The sequence below is a fragment of the Falco naumanni genome, chromosome 14 (assembly GCF_017639655.2).
Source record: "Falco naumanni isolate bFalNau1 chromosome 14, bFalNau1.pat, whole genome shotgun sequence".
Taxonomy (NCBI): Eukaryota; Metazoa; Chordata; class Aves; order Falconiformes; family Falconidae; genus Falco; species Falco naumanni.
This window is the reverse complement of record NC_054067.1, coordinates 1838377-1860314: the sequence shown is the minus strand read 5'-3', so window position 1 is coordinate 1860314 and position 21938 is coordinate 1838377. Positions and strand designations below refer to the sequence as shown.

The 21938-nt window shown below is 44.3% G+C and overlaps 1 long non-coding RNA gene across 3 annotated transcripts in view; it reads left to right on the top strand.

The window, feature by feature from the left end:
• Positions 1 to 21938, top strand: part of LOC121097385 — a 51762-nt gene that overhangs the window by 3932 nt on the left and 25892 nt on the right. For 2 of the 3 annotated variants that reach the window (XR_005830939.1, XR_005830938.1), the window contains 5 exons: positions 2572 to 2720; positions 11576 to 11663; positions 11877 to 12017; positions 12857 to 13021; positions 20683 to 20771. This is a non-coding gene — a long non-coding RNA (uncharacterized LOC121097385). Of the gene's footprint in view, positions 1 to 2571; positions 2721 to 10398; positions 11302 to 11575; positions 11664 to 11876; positions 12018 to 12856; positions 13022 to 20682; positions 20772 to 21938 lie in introns of those variants that run through there. The other variant, XR_005830940.1, reaches the window with a different exon arrangement.

The window sequence follows — 21938 nt, the reverse complement described above, 5'->3', positions numbered from 1 at the left end:
ACAAATCTTTACTGTGGAATGTAAGCAGTTTCAAAGGCAGTTGAAGCTAGAAGATGCAAGTTAAGACCTTGAGCTATAAAAATAGTTGTAGAAGCGAATGCATAATGTGACATTACACAAAAGGATTAGTGGGAGTGAGAATAGTGTTAAACTTTGCTCTTTAATAGGCAGTGTGGGACACAGTCACATTCAAAAGAACCAGACTCAAATATAATCACTGCATCTTCGTCTAAATGATGGACCTCATGCTTGTAGTTGAACAGAATAGCTCACCTTTGAGTAAAGGAAAATTATACTCATCAGGTTGGTAGTGAGAGCACAGGTAGCTTTGAAAAATGCCCTTGAAGCTTGAAGACATCCAGAAAAGCTGCTGTCACCTACTGATAATACTAGCTTAGACAAACTGCCAGCAATTTGTTTCCTCCTGTAAAAAGGACAACACGGGTATGTGAAGGATGAGATCCAGAGGTGAGAGAGGAAGAACTTTCAGGCTGTAGAGAGGCAAGCCAAACAAGAAATCGGCTGTAACCCCTGAAGGCAGGGCATGGTGGTGCGATGCTGAACTGCCTTGGCAGACAGAAGTTTATCTCACCACCTATTCGGAATTTTTTTCATTCAGCTGCAGACCTCCTGGCTGCATTTGATGAAATAAAGGTTGTCCCATAGACAGAGCAGTGCCCTCCTGATAACAGTTTCAGGGAAATTACCTTCAACAGATCAATGGGCAGATGGGACTTCATGACGTAATGGGTCTCTCTCACCCAGGCTGGTGGAGGACCTGTGTTACAGCTGCAACTTGGTAGGTAAATTCAGACGCCATCCAGATGGGTCACGGTAACTTGGGCATACTGGCTGTCATATTGCAACAGTTTACAAAGGACAGGGAAGCAGGAACATAATCATATTCCTCCTAACCTCTTAGCTGTCCTTTTTGGCCAGAAGGAAGGGATTTGCCCCCTCTGGATGATCCCTCTTGCTCCTTTCTTGTCCGGTGTGAATCTCCAGCTGTGGCTTGCTTGGGGAGCAGAAGCTACAGACCGAACATTCAGACCTGTGTTCCCTGAAGCAGCTATATCTGTATGAACACAGCAAGTTTCAGCAAGTTAGATCTGTTTCTAATTCTGTATTTGAAAATGAGCTTAAATGCCAGTGGTGACGTAATTATCATTTACATTTAGATTCTGTTTATTTTTATTCCTATTAACTGAATCTGGATTCTAACAGTTTGATTTTTTTTTTTTATTCATCCAGGCTCTCTTTGATATGAACAGCTCATTTCTTACTTAAAGCCTGCCAAATTTCATGCCTTATTGATTCAATAAACGAAGAAGAATGACAGGTAGAAGGGGAAATGGATGTTTCCTCCCCAAGGGAAGTCTTATAAATTTGATATGAACTGTTTCTCTAGGAAATGTTTCCTCTGATTGCCACTTAAATGGGTCTGGAAGGAAGTTAGAGAGTATCATTCACCTCAGGTTTGTCCTGGATATGCATAGCTGGAGAGATGCTTTGCTTTTAAGATATCTCATGCACCATATTCCATAAACATGAACTGCCTATATGTGAGAGATGGCTTAAAAATAACTGCACGTCTCTATCTGCAGCCTGTCTTTCTGTGGTTCTTTGCTCTCAGTGCTGCTGTGTGCTCTGACACTCCTGAGGACTTTCCTGGAGGTAGGAGCTACCAAAGCACGCTGTCATTAGGTGTGTCCTTGTTCACAAATAGGCACACTTCAAATGCAGGAGCTCAAGTGGTTTCTCAGCCCCTTCATATCCCTAGAGCGTGAGGCAAAGACAAAAGAGCCAGGGCATTGACCAGCGTATGGCAGCTGGAAATCCAGACTGAGAAGAGCAGGCCAGGGGATTAAGGCAGGGACCTAAGTGCTTCTGAGCAATGGGTTTGTTTATTCTCCCAGAAAGATCAAGGAGATTTATCTTTAGAAGAAACAAAAGTAATAACAGCTAGGGTCATCAGCAAGATTTCTCCAAGTACTTACTCCCATAAATATCCACTGGGGTGACAGAGTTCCCTAATGGGATGGTGTTGAAAGAATTGCCAGAATAATTAGTTTTCTATTAGGATACACACGACATTTGATATCTCTCCAAACTATTGTTTCAGGCTCTCCACAGACACAAACACACCAGTTACGCTGGATTCGCCTGCTCGCACTTTCCTTCAGAACAGAGAGGTTTACGAGAGTCCTATTTTTTAATTTAAGATCCTGAGATAATTACATGACTTCAGGAGGCAAGAGACTCATTGGGCTGTGACTCAATCCAGGCAGGCATGCAAGTGAGAGAATAGACAAGTCACAGCTAATAAGAAAGCTCTTTATTGTACGCAAAAAGTTACATTAAACTAGTATTATAAAGGCTGCAAACTGACGAACTCCACAATCAGAAAACAGCAGAATAGAGGTTGACTTTATGAATTTAATTAGCCCCTTTGCCCATTTACATTATGATATACTCCTTAATTACATGATCACATCTTTTTCCAGAGGACTGCTGTCTTGAGGTTAGATATTGTTGCCAGCTTTATGTATCGTTAATTTACTTTTTTAACAGAGCATGCAAACCGAGTGTGGCAATTGCTTTCCACTCATTTTTTCTATTATGGCGAACTGCTCTTACTGAAGAAGGCTGCAGGGAATATCAGAGCACATAACACATAAAGTGCAACCTATCCTACGGATTCCACAAGTCTAGCAGGAGAGGTAAGACTTTCATTTCCTTATGAGCAAGGTTGCATCATGCAGGTGAGCTCAGAGATGCTGGTCTCCTCAGGTAACCAGCTTTGCTGACAGTAGGGAAATCTGCTGTGCAATTTACTTCTGTGCTGGGCATTTCCAATCTTTCAGACACAATGGACCAGATTTACAAATAATGTAAGCTGAAGTAGCTTCTACAAACTTTGGAAATCCAGAGACAGGATGAATTTTGATCCTTTAAATAGATTGAAGCAGATTCACAGGCAGGAATTCATCAAACCCTGAAAGATACAATTTTTTTTGGTCATAGCTTTTATTTCCTCACAGTTACTTGCTTGCAATTTTAGTATTTCTCAAGTTGGCTGCCTCTTCGTTTTCCACTTTCCTCTCTTGCTCCCCTCCTTATCAGGCTTTTAAAAATACCCTCTGTAAAAATCCTTCTTGTTAGAAATCACCCTGTACCCACTGCACATGATGCTCTGGTGAGTGTGTGAACAGGACAGTCCTGAGCATTGACCCACACAGTCCGAGATGTGGTTGGGAATGTTGTTCGCTGCACGCTGGTCTGAGCCTGGTCACATCCTTGCTTTTGTCAGTGAGTAGGTCCGATAAGTCCTTCAGAATAGCTGCAGTTCTGTGGTACTTGTTGTGTAATGTGTACTAGCCCCGAATTGAGGCGGAAGGCAGCCACTGTTCAAGACAGCAGAGCTCCCGGCGATGGAAGCCTGCTCTCACCCATCGGTGCTGGTGTTGGCTGACACCGCGCCCTGCTGCAGGGCAGAAATAGAAGTCAAAGCAACTTTGCTTCCAAGGATTGTCTTTTTCTTTGCTTCAACAACAGCTTGAGAAAACCAACCATCTCCCTCTGATCCTTACAGATGCTCCATCAGAAGCAACTTTGCCTTTTATTTGACAATCACCTCTGCAGACAAAAAAAGAGAAATGGACTGTGTCCTTGCTGTGCAAAGAGCCCAACGCAAACAGAGCAACATGTGTATGTGCAAGGAAGAGGCTGTGTGTGGAGTAACAAAGCAGGTGGCAAGCAAGGACATCTGATTTATGGAAGAGTCGTCGGGACTCATCCTCTTCCCAGCTCTGCACTTTGTAGAAATGGGCCCTTCATTTTAGCCTAATAATGAGTCCAGAATATGGTATAATGAGTGCTATCACTGTCAGACAACAGACCTTAAAGTTTTTTCAGCCTTTTAACAGACATGGACAGACTTCCAGCCTTTTTGTCTGCAGCTTTGATTAAGCTCTTGCTGAAGTTTCCCTTTGTTGATACATTCCCTTTCAGGCAAAGGTGAAGAGTAGGAGAAAAAACCCAGCCGATGTCTGAGAGCATGTAGGCTCCCATCTCCATCCCTAATAGCGCTATACAGATCTAAGCCACTTGTTGCCTTTCCCTGCTCAGTGTCTTGACTGGTTGGGTCATGTGGCTTATGAAATGCCTTGCCTAGTGAGGGCACTGGCTGAGATGATTGACAGCTTTTCCATGTCAGAAGACCAGGCTGGCTCAATCCACGGCAGGGAGCTTTAAAGCCTTAAAACGAGCAGTATCTCCACTGCTCACAGGAGCCCATTAGTGATTTTCTGCTTTTGAATCTAAGTTTAGGATGTACCATTAGGATCCCAGCTAACCTTATCAGAGATGTCAAAAGGAGTTAGCAAGAAACTCTCACTGTTTGATTCCTGTCTGACCACAGAAATGAAAAAAAGGAAGAAAAGAAGATGAAGATAGAGGGGGAAATAATGCTGTGGGGAGGGTTCTTCTAGCCTCTAACGGAGCGCTATCGACTGTTAATAGATACTAGATGGCACTATGTTAATAACAGAGTATCAGTGTTTATCAGGCACTACATGACAGGTGAAATTTCTGATCACTATGTTGATAATGAGTCCGTCCAAGAGAAGTGTTTCGAATTGGCTGCAGATTGTAATTAGCTTTTCCCCAGCCTTTGTTTTTCCCTCATTTCTCCTCCCATCCTGATATACCACTCTCACTACTTACACAATTTTTTCTGTCAGGATTCAGGAAAAAAATGAAGCCATTCATGATAAGTCGTTCCTGAATCTCATTAATATTGTCAGATCTTATCAGAAAAGTGACAGAGACACTTGCATCAGCCCTCTGCCTGACTGCGTCTGCTGCCACATGGAGACACGGGAAGAGAAGGATGTGGCATCTCTGTCTATTATCTTTAACTAGCACAAGTCATGACACAAAAGCTGTGGTAAACCTTTCCCATACATACTTCTTGCAGAACTTGCATGGTGCTCTAAAACAGCAGAAAGAAGAGAGGAAACTTCTGATTTCATTTGGCATTAAAGGTTCTTCCTTCAGGCAGCCATTGATGCAAAATGCACCTGCTGCTCCATTGCAGTCTGCCATGGCCTGACATGGACTGAGCACTGCTTGGCTGTAGTCACAACACACAGGAGAATGCCGTTAGCATTTAATCTGAATTGCAGGGTGAGTATTACTACCTAATCCTACCCTCACTTCATCATACAGCCATACTTGTAACCCAGATTTCAACCTAGCCAGTGTCTGATGATTCTCTTCTTGCTGCGCTGCAAGAGGTACTTCCATTAAGCTCAGCAGAAGGATCAGGCTGTCCAGGTGAGGCAAGTAATGGGCTCTCACCCGAAGCCTCTGCTTACGTGCCTTTTTTTAAAATCTGCTTCTCTTCAAACTTATCCAAGACCACTGATTTTGACATGTATAAGAGCTTTCAGCATTAGGATCTGCGTGTGAAAGTCTGATTACCCATCACTTTGCCTACAAGATGAGCTATCTCTTGCTTCTTGCCTCCATCCATGTGTTTGGTAGTTTTCCTGATGGGTGGAAACAGAAGAATGTAGCAGGATGATGAGGGAAGATAAATATGTAAGAAAGGTTAGGAATCTGTAGGCAAGGGCATCTCAGGTTGCTTATTCCCCTGCTTGCTTGGTGGAACGTTATGGGAGACTTCCACACTCCCGGGCTGCCTCAGGCTCCTCTTTAAAAATCTTCAAAGAACGTTTCCCTCTGACCGCATTAGGGCAACCTCTTAGACCTGAGATACGTTCCCAGAGATTTGCAGGGGAATCTGGTAATTGATGATAGTCATGAATATCTGAAAGATAAAGTTTAATCAGAAGGCAGATAAAAATAGTGAAGTCAGAATTCATGCAGGGTGGGACTTCTAAAGCATGTCATGAGTTGCTGGTGCTTTCTTTGGAAGCAAGCAGCCTGGTTCAAACTCTGCTTATAGTCCATGGAAAAACAACTGATTTTCATGCCATTCCCTGCTATGGATAATTCTAGGGGGAAAAACCAGAGAAAATCAATGTTTTTTCACTTTGTGCTGAAATGCACAATGAAAGCGTTGAAGATGAACAGTCATAGAGGTTCTAAAAAACCCTGATTCTTCTACTTCTGAGAACAGAAGTAACATAACTATACCTCCATGTATTATCCAGATCTAAGGCAGCAGACACAGCTATTGAAATGTCTGCACACATTGCAAGTGTCTCTCCACTGTCATCCTGCCAGAGGTACAGCTGAGACCTCAGGAGAGAAAGAAGTCCAAAGCGGTGCCTCGTGTTTGTCCCCTCCTTGTTGAGAATCACAACTGCAGCCTTCCAGGCCCTTGAGGTACTTGTTTGTTTATAGTGAGTGAACCCTGACAAGGCATTAGGACAGGTTCTTACAATGAGGCGCTTCATCCTCAACAGTCATCGGGCTGGCGTTCGCTCATCTGCCCAGCCAAGACTGCCCGGTGACATGATACAGTACATTCATTTGATTTCATGAAAGAACACTGTGGCGTGATGAGCACTATGGTTGTACCCTGGAACAGAAAGGGGAACATTGCACAAAGCTGTAGTGGGTCTGAAGCCAGCCTGTTCGGCAGCCCAACTCTGGCTGTGCTCCGATGGAAGGCTCTGGGCAACCCCTGCTTTTCAGGGGTTTGCCCCCACGCCTTCAAAAGCCAAACCCATGCCCAGACAACTCTCAGGTATCATTATTTCTCAAGATAGTACAGTCTAGAAAAACAGCAAAGAGCAAAGCCAGGCTGAGAGATTTTATATTCTGAGGAATATAAGCATATATTGATGCCCTGGGTGAGCAGCCTTGGGGTGGTGTGCTTGGGAAAGGGGAATTACTGGTTTTAGCTATGATCTGTATTGTAAGGGACAAGGTAACTCAGAAAGGGAGGAGCTGTAAAATGGTGGGGATGCCATCTCTTAACAAAGCATATGAAACAACTGATTTCCACTTGAGCAAGACCCTTCGCAGGGATTGTCTTCCTCCATTTTCCCCTTGATGCCTCCGTTCTTGTTATTTTGTCACTTCATCACTGGAAGGAATGTGCTGAGGTGCAGGAGCATGCTCTGTCTACCCATGGTGCAAGCAGCTGTTAGCTGACAAACGAGATGCTCAGAGAGGCATTTTAAAATATGGTGTGATTCTGATGAACGTTAAATTTCTTTTAGAGGACAGCATGCTTCCAGACAGAGAAACAAGATCTCTTCCCTGTGAATAGACAGCAAAGTATCAATCCTTCCTTTAAAAAAAACCACACCGTTTTAATTGTGAGACAAATGAACATGAATGCCTCCCTTTCTTTCACTTTGCAAAAAGAGGCTGACTAGGAAACTAATTAAGTGGTTGGTTAACTTTATGCATATAAGTAGCTTCATTTAATTTTAAGTCAGGTTACTGCAGCTTCCTATTGAAAGCATCAGCAGAAAGGCGGGCAACTAAATCTCCATAAAAATGCTGTTAATCTTGAGGAGACCTTGAAAGGCTCCTGCATTCCCTAATGGAGCCTTGCATGCGCTTTTCTTTTCACAGTCTCATTTCTATGCGGTGCACTTTCACTTGTGTGCCAGAAAAAATACAGTAACTCAGGAAGAACCATGAACCTTCCTTGAAATAATAATCTGTAACTCCCATGAAAGAGGAATAGAAATAGGAGTAGGATGCATGTTATGAACATGCCGTTGGCTCAGCAGTGCAGCAGGTGTACAGGACAGTGCCAGCGGTAACTCAAATGAGACGTCCGTCAGGGTTCTTCAGTGCGTGCTACGTAAATTTTAGAACTGATTCATCATGCAAAATGTCTGTAGTTCTACAGTAAAGTTATACGGTGGTTTTCGTGATTATATGTCCATGATATGATTTTTGGCACAGGAAGACACAATTTATGCATATTCATGATAACAGAGAAAGAAGATTTTCATGTATTTAGGCTTGAGTTCGCATCTGAGGCAACCGGTAAATCTGTATGATGTTTTGGGTGTGAGCTTGCATCAGTGCTTGAGTCCAAAGTCCCCTTGTATCACACTGTTTCCACTCAAACGTACACCCCGGCACGGCTTTTGGGAGCTTTGGGGCGTGCTGAGGGAGAGCCTTCGGGTGCCTGCTGTTGACTGAAGGGTTTAAAGCAAGGACCTCCTCTCAGTGAGGATGGGCCAGGCTGAGCCCGTGGGTGAGGATGAGGATTGCGTCGGTTTCATGGCGCTTTCACAAGAGCCCAGGCCGGGCCCAAGGCGTTAGGTCTTCCAGGAAGGGCACAACAGTGGATCAAGGAGAAAATGAGATCCTTAGGCTCAGCCTGCCTTCTAACTGTGCAGGCGGCCATATCTGCCGGACCTACCAGCTGAGCAGCTTGTGGGTAAGTAAGTGTGGGGGCCATGACAGGTTTTAGCGTTTTTGAACAAACAAAATCCAAACACTTTATATTTACATGGTTTTTTCCATGCTCTGTCTTACACAAATCAAACCCTCCAAGGACAGATACCCTGAAAGTTTTGCCTCCCTCTTGCACTTTGCCCATCTTGTAGGACTTGTCACACCATGCCACACGTTCCTCACTTGCAGCCGTGTGGGTGGCTGCTGGTGCAGACCAGCCGGAGAGACGGTGGAGCCACAGGTGCAGATAGGAAGGCTGTGTAATCACCAGGGTAGAAACGTTAGCAGAAGGCAGATGCTAAGCCAGAAGCAGCAACAATGCAGAAATATATTCAGAAAGAGCGAAGGCGAAGGGGAAGGCAGGGGGAAGGTGGGGCATCACCTCGAACAGCGAAGGCAGCAGCAGGTGTCTCTCCTCCTAGTGTGCTGTGCCAGACCAGCCACGGGACACGCTTCTACCTGCCTGTACCAGTCACCAAGAATGCGTGACACCTTTCTGCTGCCATGGGTAGCGTTAGTAATTTATTGAGCTTTCAGGAGTATTTAGAATGGAAAAGAGCACTCATCCCTCATTCCCACATGCCCCCTCCAATATCGGCTGTCACTGGCAATGGGCATGCTGTTAGTCATTTGCTTGGTTCATCTGTTTTGCCTGCTGCTTGGGTTTAACGGAGGCTTTCTGGCTTTAAAAAAGCTCCAGCTATTGGTTTGATGTCAGTGCAGAGGTGGGATCCCAGTGCACAGCACATGAAATGCCACCTACCTTTTTTTTTTTTTAATTCTGTGGTGTGCCGTAATGTGGGGTGGCTAAGGTTGGGGAAAAGGGTCATATATATATGACCTTTATGTATGGCTATATCATTACCTTCAGCCCTTCATTATTCCTGAGCACTGTATATACCTCTGTGCGTTTAATTTCTGCTATTTCTTGGAGTATAATTTGTATTTTTGGTGTGACTGCATCTGTATCTGTTTGTGGACTAGACTGAAGAAATCAGTCTGCCTTCTCCTCCCTGTTCCATCTTTGTTGTAGTTCTGTTACAGTCAACTGCCATGAGGTGCAGCAGCTGGGTGATTGGAGAGCTGTTTGTCCCCAGAGAAAAAAGCCCTTTATTGTCACGCTCGGGTTTTGTTCTAGCAGGAGACATGCTCACACACTACACTCAAGTTGCAAGATCCAAGGCTGTCAACTGTCAAATGGCATTTTACCCAGGAGCTGAATTGAAGATATAAAAGTTCAGCCATGGGTTTGGTTGGGTTTTTTGAGTAATCCAACAGATGAGAACAGAACTGTATAGGACAGTGGCCAGAGAAAGAGAGGGTCGCTGCCACACTGTTACAGCTCGTACCTTATTTATGACGTGTTCAGAAAAACCGACTGGGTTGTACCAGTTCATACCAGACCATTGAGTCTGGACTTCATGGAGCAGCGTTGGTAACAGACTTGGTAGCAAGCTTTGTTCCATGCAACAGCTGTCTGTACTGGGAGAAACTGATGTCGCTCAGATAATTCTGGCAATCAAGACAGCAATCACTTGCACTTTTTACAAGGGTACATCTTGCAAGGGTATTTTAAGTCCAAGGCCTTGGCCGTATTCCAGAGTGTGTTATTACATGGCACTGTCCTAGGACTCAGATTCATCTGGAGTGTACGATTCTCCTTTCGTTGTCTCTTTCAGGCTGCTATATGCACTGTTGAACAACTGGCCTGTTCTACCCCGGCGATGAGACTTTTGTAAGTTGTAAGGCTTGCGCAGCCTTCATTCCTCAGGTCAGAAGGGAGATGGGCGAGTTCAGGCTCTCTGAAGGCAGTTTGTGCTGGAGCAGGTAGATGGTGCCACCACGTCCCCTCGCAGGAGCTCCTGCCCATGAAGCAGCACTGTGCCAGGGAGGGCTGAGGAGCTGGCGGCGGGTCCTGTCCTGCACTGGGTGGCTGGCATGTGTGGGCAGGAGGCAGAGGCACACGATGGGATCGCTCTGTGCTGCTGTGCTGGTAAGAATCACCAGAGTGATCCTGGGGCTTGGGACAGGCAGGAGGAGCCAATGGGAGTGGCTTTTGATGGGAGTCAAAGCCAAAGCCAAGCTAGGATAGCCTGAGCCTACAGCAGGAGCTGCGAGCATGTCACTGCAGTGCCTGCTGTGGCCGGGGGTCTGGGAATACTGTGTCTTCACCTTAAGGGTCTGGGAACTGGAGGGGAGGGAGGAATCTTCTGAGTGACCTGCTGTGTTAGCAGAGAGGTAACCCTGGGGTGTGAAGCTGCTGTTGCATGGCTGAGCCCTGGGGCTGCGGGGTGATGGAGAGGGGACCTGTGTGACTGAGGGGTGTCAGACCCAGGTCTGCTTTCCAGGGTGGAAGGAGGTGTGAGCTGAGCCCCTCATGAAGTCTCTGGATTAATTTCTGCCTTTTCCAAGGTTGTGGAAAGACGTAGCGGATTTGGGCCTGGGAATACAGAAGCGTTTATCTCAGATACATTTTTGAACATTTAAAATCCCTGTAAAAACTCCAAATGCAGTGGTGAGGTGATGAACGGGGTAGATGTGCAAATCACCGAACCCCGTGAAGTTCTGATGCACCGCTGCTGTGTGACTGCCTTTAAATGCCGTTCATACGGGTGTGCATGCGCGTGACAGCAAGCAAGGGGAGATGCTGAACTGTAACAGTTCCGTGGACCTGCAGTTTCCCGCTGGTTTAAGCATACTTCATCCCCAGTATTTGCTAGCACAGAAATCTCAGTAAACATAACTGCTTGTTCAGCATATCCTAATTGTGTGTCAGTATGGCATTGATATTAATTACATGTCATTGTTCCTGAATTAAAATGTTCCTATTTACTAACCTCCTTCCTCATTACAGTCCTGAGCCTCTGGAGAGTTTGAAGTTCATCTATTTGTCAAATATGTTCTGTGAGTTAATTCTTCTGTCACCATTATTGGGTCTTTGTAGCCACTGGTAACAGCCCAGGAATTGCCATTTCACTCAGAAATGGGTTGTCTGACCTGACTGTCAAGGATTATGCAAGTAAATAAATGAGCAACTGGAGACATTATGTGTCTGTGCTAGGAATACCAAGTCCAATGTCACTGTTATGTTAATAAGTTAATGGACTTTAATAATTTATAATGGTTATAGATAGATGCTCATTATGAAATCAGTTGCTTTGTTTTCTTTTGGTTTTAGTTAACAGCTGCTCAAATACTGAAAAGCCTGACTGTTTTCAAGCTGACAACTACTTAGGACCCAGAACAATTTATTTTCTTAAATAAAGGTAAGCAAGAAGTTATTTTGCCTGAAAAATGTGTCAGATTTTTTAATGTGTCCCATGCTGAAGTGGGATGAAATGTCAAAACTCATTAAAACTTCAGCAAAGCAGAAATCGACGTGAAAAGATTCATTTGGTGTTTAATTTGTATAGGCCTTGATTTACCAGAGTGCCTAAATGCACGTTTAATTTTCTCTATCTATAATTTCAACCACTTAGGGTTTTATTGAGTCAAAAAATTGATGAGGTTTCTGGGAGTCTGGTCCTGGAGTGCCTGGGGAATAAACGTGACAAACAACGTGTTTTCCAAGAGTGCCGTGAAGCCGTGGACCTCTACCGCTGGCTGCTCTGCACCACGCAGTAAGTGCCGGGAAGAACCTGTTCCTGAAGGGTTAAGCTGCGCTTTAAATGGCACATGCAAGACTCATTCCAGGCTGCTTGACTGGAGTGCTTGCAGGGGTGGGTGGCAGCAACATCTGAAAACAGATCTGTTGTCTAAAGCTCTCTAAAGCTCTCTAAAGCTGGTGCTGTCCACAGTCACTTATCTTCTGGATAAAGAAAGGAATCAAACTTTTTTACTGTCGTGTTTAATGTTTTCCTTTATGGAACCTCTGCAGGCCCTTTTCTGTAGTCTTGGGGTTCCCTTTCTCTGCTCTGCTAAATAACATCTGGGTAATGGAGCAACCAACTGGGCTGAAGATTTTTAGATGCTTTCGAATTGTCTTGGTCAATGTTAACCAGGATTTCATTCCCATAATCCCATGGCTGTGCTTGGCAGCTTGTAAATCAGAGATGTACGTCAGTGGGAAGGAGTGGATTCCTTCTGTCTTAATCTGCAGCCTCCTACTTTTATGACCGCTTTGTATCATCAGTCTTTATTTCCATCACAAGGAAAAAATGTCTTCCCCCAGTGGTTGCACCCAGATGAATGTGTTTTATTCTCGGCAAGATCCGAGGAAGGCGATTTACAAGGGTTCTGGGCACTCAGGACGCAGGAGCGCTGGTGCTTTTGAAACATGCGTTGTATATGATGGATGGGCCATATTATCTAAATGCTAATAAATACCGAGCCACAAATTGGCTCAATTTTTCTTCATTCCTCTGCTGCCTGTGGTTGTTGAATGATGCTAAATCTAGCCTCAGACACATCACAGTACTAATTAGTTCTGATTTCTTTCTTTGTTCTTTCTTTCTGGCAGGGCAACATGGATGTGCTGCCTCTGGGCATATTTACGTGACGGCCCCATTGGCTTGCTTCCACCATGAGTGCGTGGTGTGGTTTGGTGTGAGACAGACGAGGTACAAAGCTGGTGTAAATCTCATCTGGCACAGGACTCCTGAGCATCATTTAAAATGGCCAGTAGGTTTGTGTCTCTGACTAAACTCTGCAGAACTTTCCCATAGGGATGATGTCCCTTCAATGTACGTTTGATCACATACATACGCATCATATAATTTACTCTGTTGGATGAATACTTGCAACAGCATCTTCTGCATCAACTGAAGAACAAATCAATTGTTCTTTTTAGCATTCCAGAATTTAGATTCTTAAAGATAAGCTGATGGATATTGACTTCTTCAATTTTCACTTTGGGCCAAAATTTTAAAAGCAAGTGCAAGACTTCTGCTTAAACAACTTTAAATATACTCCTGCTGCTGGCAGTGCCTGAGCAAAACTGCTGCTGGCAGTACATACCTGGACCTGCAGAACCCCTTATGTCAAGAGTTACAGCAGTTCGCAGGTGGATATGTTGGAAGTGCTGGTGATGTTCACAAGTATGCCTACACATAATTTGCAAATATATCAGAGCTGCTTTTTTGAAAATCTGTCCCCAAACTCTGTGAGGCAGAGTTCATTTGCAATTCTTTGTATTCAAGACATTCTCAGTAATAGCACCTGTTGCTTTTTGGCCAGAAAACAAATAAGCCAGTTTGCACTGATGCTACACATGCGTCCTGCAAGTCTGACATGTTATTCCAAATTAAATAAAAAGAATAAATAAAATTCATGGCTCATAGGCAGCCTCTAGGAAGGCTCTCTGGTACCTTCTGTGAGCTTTTGGGACCAATGCTGACTTTGTAGCGGATGAAAACTTTGAATAACTCGGCACTTCAGTACTCAGAAATAATATGTCCTTTCTTAAAGTCCTGGTTATTAAAGATTCAGAGTCTTTTCAGTCTACTGTGAGATCACTAACAATTTTCCGTCTCAGAGAATTCAGATGTTTGCTAGGTACTTGTGGAAAAAATCTTTGCAATTTAGTGCAGTGGGAATGGCCTGTCTGAAGCAAAGGCAAAATGAACAAATACATATTTAAGATACCCACCACTTTCATATGTTTATTCTGTGAAATACAGCAGCAAATTTTTCCATCAATTGGTTTTTGGTCTTCTACCAACAGACTCCAGAAACTGAACGTACTGAATTTAGCAAGCAGAGGTTATGAGTGACTTCATGACAGTCTGTGCACGGGGGGAACAAGACCTGTTTTTCTCTTCTGGGTGGCAGACAAATGCATAACCTAATCTGAGTTAAAGCAAGACTGAAGGTAGGGTTCTCATTTTTAATGATGCCAGTGATGCGTTGCAGGAAACCCTGTCCAGGCATTGCAATTATTTCTTGTAACCAGGGTTTCTGGTTGGGCTTACCTTCTAGACTCTGCTCTGTAGCTCAGACAAGTGGTTCTATCAAGGATACAGTTTATACTCTTTGTTACAGATCAGATGGAATGGTTCAATTGGTTCTTTCTGGTTTGAAAACAGAGTCAGTGGTTCTTGTAAATAGTAACAGGCTGCTGTGTGCCATCCTTGCTTAGAGAGTTCTCCCAGGCTTCCTTAGGAAGCTGAGTTATGGTCGGAGATGTACATAAGCTGTGTCAAGAAATTTACTATGAGATTGCTGCATTTGTGGTTACCCTGTGGTACAAGTGAGGCGTATCAGGTGGGTGTGTAGACAGAGGATCTACTGGGACATTCCCATAGCCCTTACAAGAGGCTGACTGTTGTGTGCATTTACCCTGGGGAGCGTATGATGGACATTCTGTAAGTGAAACATAAAATACTGGAGGTGGGAGAGATCAATGTCTCCTACTGACTCCTATGGCACTTGTCTGAAAGACATTTTTTAACTTGATAATTCTCTAGCTTACGATATGGATAAGGGAAGGCATTTCACATTCTTCACAATTTAGACATTGAAATATCTCGGGAGAGTTTGATGGTACTGAACTAATCATATGGTCTGGCTCTGGTCCCTAGCAAAACTATCCTTGACTCCAGATGCAGGCTTGCATGGCCTGCGTTTGCTACCTGTGTTTCTGTGTTATTACTGTCATCTGTGTTTGTTTGCTTGTTTAGAGCCAAGTCGGGACTCACCTGACGTTGTGGATTTCTGTAGGATCAAGCTCAGCTCTGAGCATCTGGCTTTGGGTTTTTTTTCCATGTTCATCTTTTCTAGAGGAGGCTGATAAAAAGCAATTCAAAGGTGCCCAGTGGGTGCAGAGATACAATATGCCAGCGCTGTCTGTAAACGGTGATGAGACGACCTCAGCAGTCCTGAGGTTTGATCATACTCATCCAAATACATAGACGAGACAATCTTGTTAAATAATTGAAGTGGTATTAAGTTCAGGCCTCTCACATTTAGTGCTTTTCAACTCTCCTGCCACTTATTTCATTGCTCTTTGCAGAGAAATTACACTTTTCTAGTTTTAGCATTTGTTCTGCTCTGTGCCACTGGCTCCCAGCAGCTTCTGCAGACCTCTCGACCTCCCTGTTGCAGCTGGTAATATCATGACTTGTTTCCATGGAGACCAGAATAAAGTGATAAATAAATGTGGCTGGGAATAGCAAGCTTTCACCTTCTGTCACTGGGATAAAAAGAGGGGGAACCATGGCCTAACTGTGTAGTTACACCAAGAAGAGGGGAGAGCCCCCAGTGCCCTCCTCTTCTCCCTCCTTCACCCAGAGCCACGGCGATGTGCGCGGTGCTGGTGCGGCTGGCTTTGCATCCCCTCAGCATCCCCAGGGGGATGGATGAGCGAGCCCCAGCCCACGGGTGGTCCTTCACTGCAGCTACTACTGAGAAACCAGCGTACTGGGTGCATCTTCCATCCCTGCTGTGGTGCCTTGACACGGTAGGGGCAGCGTTTATTTCGGGGTATGCTTCGTTTCACTGACTGACACTGAAGACCATGAACTGGGCAATGTACATTCAGATGACACGAGTGAAAATATCTGTGCTGCTTTCCTTTGATGTGCTGATGGAATTGTAGACTGGGAGCCAGAAAAACTCAGCTTTTGATCCCAATCATGTTGCTGAGCTGCTGTGTGATCTTGAAAGATCATTTCTTGTTCGTCTCTTATGCTTTACTGATGAGGTTGTAACGCTTTTGGAGCAGGAAACTTCTTCCTGAGGATAGTTTATATGCTGTCTGTCCCAGGGATGGCTTTGTCATGATTACAGTTTCTAGGTGAATCATAATAATAAAAAAATAAAGTTCAGGAGTGCTCCTCAAGGCCGGTATTGTGTTTCATTCTCCCACATACATCTGGTTACAGGTCCTGCAGGGCGTAGTGAGGACTGCCAATGAACATGGGTCTTCCAAAACTGCCCTGACAATGAAAATGGAAAACTACTCTCAGGCTACTCTTTGTTTGTTTTTTTTTTCTGCTTAGAGAGAAGTTGTTCTCAGAATAAATGGCTTTTCTTATCGGAGGATTCAGTCTAACCTCACCCCTGACGAGTATTTTCTCCCATGGTAGAGTAGGTGAATTTTGTCAGGCTGAATGCCATTGTTTAAAGATGTGGTAGGGTCAGTCCAAAAATTCTAACCCAGATCCTCCTCACCTCTAGTGAAATGAAAAGCTGAAACCAGATCTGAGTGCTGGGGTGGTTCAGCTTCAAAATAAATTAAAGAATAAAATTCAGAATGTCCAAATTGGGAGTGGAAACTTCAAACTGTGTCAGATCTGAATTGTAACCTGTTCATGCTTACTTTACTATCAGCTCCTTTCTGTCTTGTCACATTTATTAATTACTGCAACTATCATGTTCGTCTGTAAGCAGTCAGTCTTTTCCAGGCCTTGTTATTACTCATTACTTGAATCACTCTCTCTTTATCTCGTTTGATTCTGCTGGGAGACCCAGGCAATTTTCCAAGGCTGTGAGCACAGGATTGTGTAGAAATCATTGCCTGGCATTGATGCTTCAGCTGAAGATGCTCTCTCTTGTGATTTACCAATAAACCAGCGAGACATTTTGCTGCTAGCAGCCTTATACTGCTGAAAATTGTTTTTCGGGTGAGATGGTAAATTATGGTCTTTCACTTTCTGTTGACATAGCTGTTTGATAGCTGTAGTTTTGGTGTCTTATGTAGTCAAACGGAAAGTCCCCTGTACTTTCCCTCCCTCATGTTAAAAACCCAGTTGTTTGGTGTTCTGTGTTTCACAGAAGTGGCTGCATTGCATTAGGACATGTATGTGCAGTGTAGATGGGGGGGGAAAGCTTGGCACAGCAGAAAATACCATCTTTCTTCTCTTCTCATTACACAGGCAACAAGAACATGTGCGCCACCGATGTGCTGAGTATTACATTGCAAGGCATTGCCATGACCTGTGTACGTGCCTGGTTTTATATACTCCAGTCTAGTTCTTCCGAGATTTACATTGCTACTGGGATACAAGTCTTATGGCTGAAGGGACGCTGAAGGGAACGGTCCCTTCCGTAAGCCTTTGGTCCTCTGACGTTTGTCCTGTGGCGCTGCCTTATGCACTATGGGTCCCCCATTTTCGGTTGTCTGAACAGTTCTGTGTTAGCGCTTTACTGCGAGTGAACACTTACTTCTCTCTCGTACCCCTGTGGTTCCTTCCTTTAGTATTTGCTGGCTTTATCTTTAGGATCCCTCTTAACTGTAAGTTCTGAAATGGGCTTCTGATTGACCATCACCAATGAATGCCATTTAAAAAATACCAGAATTATGCTTGAACTCTCATCTGTCCTTTTTTGCTCTGATGGGACTGAATACCTAATTGTAAAGAAGTAAGAAAAATGAAAGGAACTGTTCTGTCCTTTCTAGAATCCTGTTTGACAGTCCAGTTATCCTCAAGAAGAAAGGACTGTCCTAGTGCAGCCCCAGAGGATAAGGATTAACAACCCTGGAAGCAGTGAAAGAAGATTCACACTGATGTGAAGAAGACAGATGCGTGTGTAGTTCAAGTTCATCTTGGCAGAATCATGCTGAAAATGCCAATTCAACAGTTTTAATGCTTGCAGGAAAAGAAATGTATGAGGGGGCTGGGTAAGTGATGGCTCATTGCAGCTCAGCAGGAGCTACGGCAGGGAGGCTGCACTCCCCCACAGCCCCCACACGCCCAGGGTGGCTCTTTTCTGCGAGTACAATCAAGGTGACAAAGGACACCAACCCAGAGATGATCGTTCATCTTGGGCTCTCGCAGCTGGGTGGTGAGAGAGATGTGAGCTGAGATGTTTTTGCCTCAAGCAACATGGTGTATCGATGGGGCAGGCGAAGGTGCAGCCATACCTGCATTCCCTTGGAGCTCGGTGCTGATGGCCAGGCAGCGGCAGCAGCACTGAGCCGTGCGGGCTGCACCGTGCACTTCAGAAGGGAGGTGGACACAGCAGGAGAAAGCTAGTGCTGGAAAACACTTAAATCTCAGTGGTTCATTGGAATCCATCTCCTGTGAACATTCATCTCTCAGGAGTTTGGTCCTAGATTTGATCTTTGTGGTCACAAATGTGATGTAAATGTTGGTCCTTCTTCGCTCTTCAATCACACCCATCAGAGCTCTGTCCCCGACTTAGCACCGGGCAGGGCTCTTGTATACGATTGCCTGGTACCCGTTTGTCACATCGTTGTAGTATTCGCAGGCTCTTCTAGTGTTGTAACATTTGGATGTAGTCTCTGTGGAAATTCCTCAAAGGCTTAATGTCTGTCAGTCTAGAATCCTTAGCAGGATTTCAAGAGGGATTATGTCCTATGGGAAAGTGTCAGCATTTCATCTTACAAGCAGCTTAGGAAAGGAAAGCATCGCGCTGCTTTCTGTCTGGTTCAGATTTTTTCACCTTTCTGCATTGGGAATATGGACAGCAGTAGTCTTTGCTTGTAAAGTAAAGGAGGATATGGCCATGTTAGAAATTCTCCATGGTTTTGATACGCTGCCAGCAGTTTCTCGGAGGTGCCCAGGTGAAACAGTGGAAATGGTGCTTTTTAACAGAGGATCTTGGAATGCACTGAGTGAAGCAAATAAAAGACATTTCTGGAATGATTCTTCCTGTTGAAAATCAATGGAAGACACGCTGAAAAGAGTGAAATGAGGAGAGTCTTGCAAAGTAGAAAAAGCTGTAGGAGCCCTTTCTTGGAGCAAATGTGTCAGTGAAGTACCCTCACTGCCGTCACCCACCACTCCCTCTGCCTCCTGGAGAGACAGGCTGGGGTACCAGCCCCGCAGCACGGCCACCTCACCCACCAGCCAAAGGACCGGCTGTGGAGCCAGGACACACCTGAGTGCGCAGAGCAGCAAAGGAGCAGAGAAGAGAAAATGAACCTCATCACACTGAGTCCCTGGGTGGTGACAGGGCAGTGAACAGCATTGGTTTTTACCACGTAACTTAGATCTTGCCCAGCTGCTCAGTGGATGCTATTGCAAGGCTGACGGTAAAGAGCAAGCTGGAAGCGTATAATTAATTCCCTTCTGGAGAAGAAACATTGCTTGTTATTAGGATTTATTTTTTTTTTTTTAGTAACTGGCACACCCTAACCATCTTACAGAGTGGAAGGGGATGAAAATCTAAGCCAAAGGTGGGACAGCTTAGTTCTGGGGTGTTGGGCACCTGCTGGATGCAGCAGAGCAGGAAACCCAAGTGCTTTTATAAAGCAAGTTTCTATACTGATGGTAAAAGAGAGGAAGGTTCATGTGAGGCTTTCAGCAGTTCTGCATTGGTGACTTCAATCTGGGTTATTTTTTATGCAGAAAGGATCCATCAAGGCACTCAGAAGCAAAAACATTTTGACTGAATATAATTAGGAAAATGCCTGGTGTTGGAAAAGACTGAAAGCGCATTATGTGTGTATGTATTCAGGGGAAGCTTTGTCACTCAGTGTGTTTGAAATCGCAGTTAGTCTCCTGAGTCTAATGGAAAAGCAGTTTGCATCTGGGAGAAAGCAAGAAGGCTATCCCAAAGAAGGAGCCTTGTAAGAGGCAGTAGCCAGTCTCTGTATCTGTTGCAGGGTCTAATTTTCATCAGTGGCCGATTGCAGTTCATTTGTGAAACAGCTAGCACACTTCGCTCCAGAGGCGCGGGGCTCCTGCAAGTGGGCATGCAGGATAATGGGATTCTGTCTCCACAAGGAACATCATGCCTTGATTTTGAAATAAAAAACAGGATTTTAGCAGTTGAGTAAAACCAGGGGGGTTTGTTGTTGTTTTGATTAACAGTGGTCCCTTTACAATGTAACTTTCTGGAGCTGGAAAATGTTTCCTTCTTCTCCCCTTTTGTCCCCTTGCCATGAACACATAAACATCCATAAAGTCATTCTCTCTCTGCTTTGCACAGAAGGGTTGCCCAGGCAGCAAAAATTCCTTGCATATGTTATCATAATCTCCAGTTTGGTTGTTGTTTAACACATCTTGCTTTTACAGGTTTTGCATCTTAATCCAAGATGATTTTCTTGCCCTATCACGGACTGTTAACAATTTTTTTTCTTCTGCTTTACACAAGTTACATGCATTTACTTTTGCAAAACTAACTTTCCAATCTAACTCTGTCGAAGAGTTTATCATTGCAGCTACTTGATGTTTCATAGATAACAGACATGGTGGGGAAATCTGTGGAAGCAGAACACCTCTGCTAGGCAAGCTCTGCCCCAAAAGACAGTATGAAGCGTAATAAATACAGTTCCTTCTCCTGTTTCTCAAAAGATTCTCTTCATTAAGGTACTGATCTTCACTAATCTCTCATGTGGCTATTTAACACAGGTTTGTCTGCATTGATTTTCTTCTGCAGATCACTTCAGCTCTTGCACACTTTGAACCCATCTTGTGTGCTTGACATGGTTTGTTGCCTCTGGATATATTGCAGGACACAGCAAGCCGGTGAGTCTCTGAAGCCAATTTTTTTACATTTAAACTTGCTAGGTCGCCTCTTATTATAAGACTGACAGGCAAGGGCAGCTTCTAGCTGAGATAATTTGTAAACTTCTTGCTGATTTCTTCCCAAGTGTCATAACGAAGCATCTGTGAACAGATCATTTCTGGGATCTGCAGCTGGACTGGCTTGTAGGTGACAGCCAAAAAAATCTGCCCCTACAGAAACAGAATTTGAATTGTCTGCCGTAGGTCAGCTCTGTTCTCAAGTATAACTTAAAATAAAGCTGGTATGGAACAGAGCAGAATGCATTCCTGTGTCTGTGGCAAGCTTTGCTGATGTATTGAGATGAATTAATTTTTAATACCATCAACAGAGCTGCTGGAAATCATGCTAATCTCCATGACTGTCTTATACTTAATATGGGAGATTTTGGCTTTGATTCAGGATGACTTCTTACTGCAACAGAGGTCTCAGTGCACAGGAGCACAAAACTAGGCAGAAACAAGTAATTGGTGATGTTGACAGGTTGGGAGCGGTGTGGGGGCAGACAAGCCCATCGCCTGCCTGAGGGAGCATGTGGGGGGCAGCCTGCTCCTGCTCCAGGGGCTGTCTGCATCACAGGCTGGAGAAGCGCTAGGTTGCCTCCAAGTCTCCATCACTCCAAACTGCAGAAAACTTCGAGTCAGTATTTACATTCAGTTGGGTTGCCTCAGTGCCAAATTGATGTCAGAGAGAAAACAAAAATGGTTAAGGAATTTGAAGGATTGACTTGGAGAGGTGGTTAAAATTGTTCAACATGCATCGTTTGCCTTAAGGGCAAACTGGGAGGATATGGCTAGGAAGTAAAGAATTAGGAGGATAAGAAGACAAAGGAGAGACAGGCTGTTAGTGGGAGTTGTGGAGGAGCCACTGGGGTCAGTGAATAAATTAAACAGCGGGAAAATAGACAAAGTGTGTTCTGTTCCCAGCACTGAAACTGATTTCTGGAATGATCTTGAACAAGTTACTTAAGTTATTTGGCTGTCACTTTTCTTGCACAGTGCTGGAAACTTGATTTCTTGTTGCCTACTAAACAGTTTTTAGGTGGAGCCCTGAAGCCACATTGTTCTCCGAGATTGTTGGATTGTTGTTGCTGAGTCGTCTCCTCCAATTCTAATACAAGAATTTAATTA